Here is a 5,648-nt window from a genome sequence, read left to right as displayed (position 1 = left end):
TGCAGCCTCTGAGGGCAGGTCCCTGTGACAGAAATAAGTGGCGCCTGTGCGAGGCACAGCATGCAGAAAGAAAACAGTTACGTGCTATGAAAACAAGAGCTCACTTAAATAAGAGCCAGCAATGTCACAATCGCTTGTTTGTCAGTACCTCCTATAACTAAATGCATACCAATACCATGACTCAGAGATCGACGTCTAAGTATACACCCAACAAAATGAAGATATATGCACCAAAGGACATGTGCAAGCCTGCTCACAGCAGTACTCTTTGTAACAGCCTAAAACTGAGAACTACCCAAATGTCCATTTAGAGTTAAACTGGATAAATTGTGGGACCTAGAAAGGTGTCCCACATGCAGTATTGGCAAATCCAGCCCACAGTCATATCTAGCCACTTTCTGTTTTATAATAAAGATTTATGGGAACACAGCAATGTCCGTTCATTGCATATTGTCTGTGGCAGCTTTTGTGCTACGACAGCAAAGACGAACGTCATAACAGAGATAGTATAGGCCACAGAGCCTAAAGCTTTTACTATCTGGCCCTTTCCAGGACAAATTTGTCAACACATGCTATATAAAAATGAAAATATACAGTCTAGAACGTCCCTGGGAAATGTGGACGGTTTTCACAAACATAATATTGAGTGAAGGAAGCCAGACGCAAATGAGTACCTGTTGCACAATTTCATTCACAAAAAGTGCAAGCGCAGGCAGAAGTCTTCTGTGCTGCTAGAACACAGGATGACAGTTACACGCAGAGGGTAGTAACTGAACAGGGTAAATGGGAGCTTACAGGCACAGAAAATGTTCTGCTGATTCTTCACCTGGGTGGTGCTTCCAATAGTGCTTATCTTTTGAAAATTCATTAAGACCTACGAATGACGTGCACACTTTTCCGCGTATGTTGTTCACCGATAAAAATTTTTAAACAAATAAAAAAAGAACAGTGGGTGTCTATAGCGATGCCAAGTATTTTCTCAATGTATTTCCTGGACAGAAAGCTTAAATAACAGATTGTCAAGTTAGAAAACAGATAACTTTAACTTTTACACATGAGCACACATTTATTCATTCGCTCTACAAATGTTTATTGATCACTCACCATGTGCCAGGTGCTGGAACGTCAGCAGTGAGCAAGAGAGACACAGCTCCTGCCTTCTCGGCGTTTGTATTCACACTCACACATGCCTACAGGGTCTCACCTGGGTGTGCACAGGCACTCTCCAACATGGACCTGCACACGGGTTCATCGAAGGCCTGCATCTGCAGGTCGTGTCTTTCTCACACAAGCACTTTTCTGAATTTCGCTCTTCTGCCTCTCGCTGTCATAATCACTGCCACCCTTCTCCCTCGAATACAGAGACTGATAATGGAGCTCAGTTTATCCAACATCACCCAGAAGGCCCGTGTCTTCAAGGGGCCACGGGTCTGTGCTGGCTAAAACCTCCATAGTTTAGTTCCCAAAATGGATTGGGTCAGACCAGTTGGTTTCCCCAAGTCACTTCCAGCATTTGAGATACCTGGGAGTCAGAAAAGGGAAAAGCCAGAGCCTCATAGCCTAGTTGTCAGGGTTTTCCCACATGCAAATGAGTAAGATGTACTGAGGTGGCATATTTGCATCCCATGCCCTTGAAAGGACAGAAAGATGGAGCTGGAAGGTTACGAGATGGAGGTTCTATGATGGGAGGGGCTGGCCCAGGGTCCCATGCTCAGGTGGGGCTGGGTCTACAAGACTCCATCCAAGAATGTGTCCCTTACTCCAAGTGAACATCTCATTGCCAAGGTGCCCACACTGGAAGGGTATGACTAGTTGGCCTTTAATGGCCTCATCACTTAAGACAAATCCAGCTCTTAACTCTAGAAAAAAATTGCCCCACAGCCTTGCCCCTGTTCACCTTTTCGACCTCATCCCCTGCTACTCTCCTCCAGTGTCCTTTCTGTTTCTCCACATCCCAAATTCATTTCCATCTCAGGGTCCCTGCACATGCTGTTCCCTATGTCTGAACCACCCTCCCCACTGTGTTCATGGAGTTGGCTCCTTCTATTCATTAGGACCTTAGCACAGATGTCACCTTCTCAGAGAGCTGATCTTCAAATGTCCAGTTTCACCTAGACACTAGCCTCCTCCACCCATTCTCCATTTGCCCCTTTCATGTGACTTTCTTCACAGCACTCAAAGCTACCTGAAATTATCTTGTCTATTTGTTTGTTCCGTGAGCCCCATCAGGGCAAGGATTGCCTCTTGTTCATTACTTTATCCCAGTACCTCCAAGAGGCTTGACAAATATGTTGAATGAATGAATGAATGAATGAATAGAGCATTACAGTAGAGTAGCTCATAATGTAGTTATCTTTTTGAGAAGCATGAGCTTTCTCAGTCACCCTGATTAAGACATCCCCAGTATCGGCAACAGCTCCTGGCCTCTTTGTATATGGAAGCATATTGACCCAGGGCCAGAGGGACACTTGCCAGCAATTCATGTTTACTTCTCTGATCAATAGGTGTCTCAATGCTCACTCAACACAATCCATTGCTGATGGTTATTAATTACGGTGCCTTCTTTTTCTTATATCTCTTAACCTTTAGTGAGGTTCATCTTTGTCCATTCTCTGCCCTGGGGAGCTTCCAGGCATCTAGCTGATGTCCAAAGGGGCCTTCAGAGTGTTGCTTATTTTCTTCTTCTCCTCCCAAGCCCAGTGCTTGAACCACAGGTCTGGACTCTGCCTCATTTTCTCCCTTATTCCTGTGGAGAGCACCCATGGAGAGATTGGGGTAGAAACATTCTGGTGGGGAGGGCACCTTGGTTCTAACCTTAATCCTGTCTTTCAATTACTTTGTGTCCTTGACCTCATTGCTTTCCCTCTCTGGGTCTTGATTCTACTCAACATCAAAATGAGAAAGCTCTCAAAGCCCCCTACAATCCCTGATACTTCAGCATTTTTCGTAAAGAGCCTCCACACTTTTAATGCCCAAAGAGTCAAGCACTCCAAGTCTTGCCATCTTTCTTTACTGGGTAAATTATCCATCCCTATAACATTCTAACTACATCTCTTCATTTATTCAGTTATACATGTTTCAGACACTTTGGGAGAATCTGCAAATGCTGGCCATGTCACAACATGAAGCATCTGGCATGTGCTTAGTCACAGTCACTGTTAAATAAAGTCACTCCATTTCTGTTCCCCTCATCATTCTATTGGAGATTCCCAAGAACTCTGGGAATAAGGCTGTGTCATCTCTATTAACAAGGACTTACCCAAGGACATATAGTAGTGAGTGGCTGAGTCGGGATTTGAACCCAGAGCTGTCTGGCCTAAAGTTGTCATTTGACCATTCCAACTGGATTCCAATCTTAAAATATTCACCTTCCCTGCCACTCTTGAGGAGCGCTCCCTGGAGACACATTGGCCAGCTGCCACTGTTCCTTATCAAAGGTAAAAACACTCTTTAAAAGGACAGTGATTGTCATAACACTGAACCAAAGCACAAGTGACTTATGGCCTGGGAGAGTTCACAAACTAGGTCCAATTAATTGCCACTGATTAACATTACACCGCAGACCCCTTCTTTTTTGCACCAAAGTCCTCTAAGAATCAAAAAGACAGATGACCCAGGTTGTATATAAAGAAGGAGGCCGCACACCAAATACCGTTTACTATGCAAAGCAGAGTCCTTTCTTCTATAATGTGCTGATTTTGAGATGTAGAAATACATTCAAATTAACCCCTGAGCTATTCCTCTTCCAAATTCCTCATTTATGGTTGTCTCTCTGGCACCGAATATTACAAATTCAGAGCTTCAGGAAGGCATACTAATTACCTTGGATGTGTGTGAGGGCTCCACAAACACATTGTTTGATGCAGGGTAGAAATCGGAGCTGAGTACAAACTCGAGCCCCCAGGGCAACATTGAAGGCCTCCCAGGACCTGGCTTCAACCAAATTTTTTCAGGAAACTCATTAAACAAATATTTATTGAGCACCTACTATATGCCAGACTCTGTTCTCAGTGCTGAAGATACAGCAGTGAGTAAAACAGGTGAAAGTCCATGGCCTCAAGGAATTTATATTCTAGCGGAAGAGATAATAATCATAAAGAATTATATAGATCATATTGGATGGAAGGAAGTGCTAAGAAAAACAAAGCAGGATAGGGCAGCAGACAGTGCTGTGGGGTGGGGATTGTGATTTAAAATAGGGTTACAGGGGAGACCTTGTAAAGACAATTGAACCAAAACATGATGCCAAGGCTATGAAATAATCCAGAGAAAGCTGAAGGGGGATCCATGCATGGCGGAAATGGTAGAGGTGCAAGAGGAGCTCAGAGTCTCAAAAGATTTGGAAAGTAGAGCCCAACATTTGCAATGAATCAACAGTGGGAAATGGAATAAAGGGAAAATCAAAGACAGCTCCAAGGTGTCCTCAGCCCCTGGGGGGTGGGGGGTGGATCTATCAATTCCTGTGATGGATACACCTGAGAGTAGAATGGGGGGCGTCAGGTCAGTTTGGGGCAGACTAAGTTTGAAATGTCTATCTACACTCAGGTGGAGTTGGCAAGCAGGCCACATATTCTCCTTATAGATGTTGTACTCCATGAATAGTCTACTGTTTGCTCTTTCCTGGCCCCTGCTGTACATCTTGGTTCACACAGGGCCTCTACCTGAAGGGCCCTCCCCGATCTTGGCAGGAGCAGTCCTTCAGTGCCAACTTATCCATGAACTTGCAACATAGCTCCTCTTCTGAAATCTCCTAGGCTCTCTCCCTGCAGCTTTTCCTACCCAGAGCCCAACAGGTTGATGATAAAAGAGGAAATATTGGAAAGTTGGGCAGAGTGTGGAAGGAGGCCTTGCCCTCATATCTCACAGATCACCCGCTCTCTCTCGGGAGTATGTTAACTTGCCTTCTCCCCTGCCTCCTGAGGACCCCAGTCTCTCATTAAGAGTCACAGGCCCTTTTACAATATGCCTTCATCAATACAATTCCGATAAATGTTTCGGTTCCACATATAAATTCCAGGGCCTGGCTGCCCAGCGGAGAAGACCTGCTTAATCGGCAGACCATAAAAATGTAATAACGCAATTAAAAGGTATGGCCTGTCACCCACATAAAGCTGGAGATCAATGTTGGAGGAGGGGAGGCCGAGGACATCAGGGAGAGGAATTTGGCTTCTTCTCAGTGTCTGAAGGAGGAGGGAACTGAATAAATCAACGGGACCAGGGAACAAGATACCGAACCTGGGAGAGGTTCCAATTCCAGCTTAGTGTCCCATCTTGGGCCTCCTTCAGCAAGTGAAAATGTCAAGGGACCTGGGTTCTGTCTCTAGGTAAGACTCAGGGGCCTTGAGGTTTTAAACAATTTCCTTCAACTTTAAGCCTCCGCCTTCTCATTATGAAAATGGGTACAATGATAATGCTACCTTTTTCACAAGGCTGTAGGGGTGGAAGAGACCCAGACAATTTCAATGCTAAAGGTGTTTGAATCGAAAGGCTGCAAAATCAAATACCTAGGTCATGGCGGATCTACAGGCACCTGAGCTCGAGATCTTTGCCTTTATCCAACAGGGTTTCTTCCCTCTCCAGCCTTTCCTTTTCTAGGGTTAAATCCACTGGGCCCCAGAATAATAAGCAGGAGAGACAGGGTCTGGCCT

This window comes from Pteropus alecto, unplaced genomic scaffold, assembly GCF_000325575.1.
Source record: "Pteropus alecto unplaced genomic scaffold, ASM32557v1 scaffold190, whole genome shotgun sequence".
NCBI lineage: Eukaryota > Metazoa > Chordata > Mammalia > Chiroptera > Pteropodidae > Pteropus > Pteropus alecto.
Note: the sequence above shows the minus strand (reverse complement) of the source record.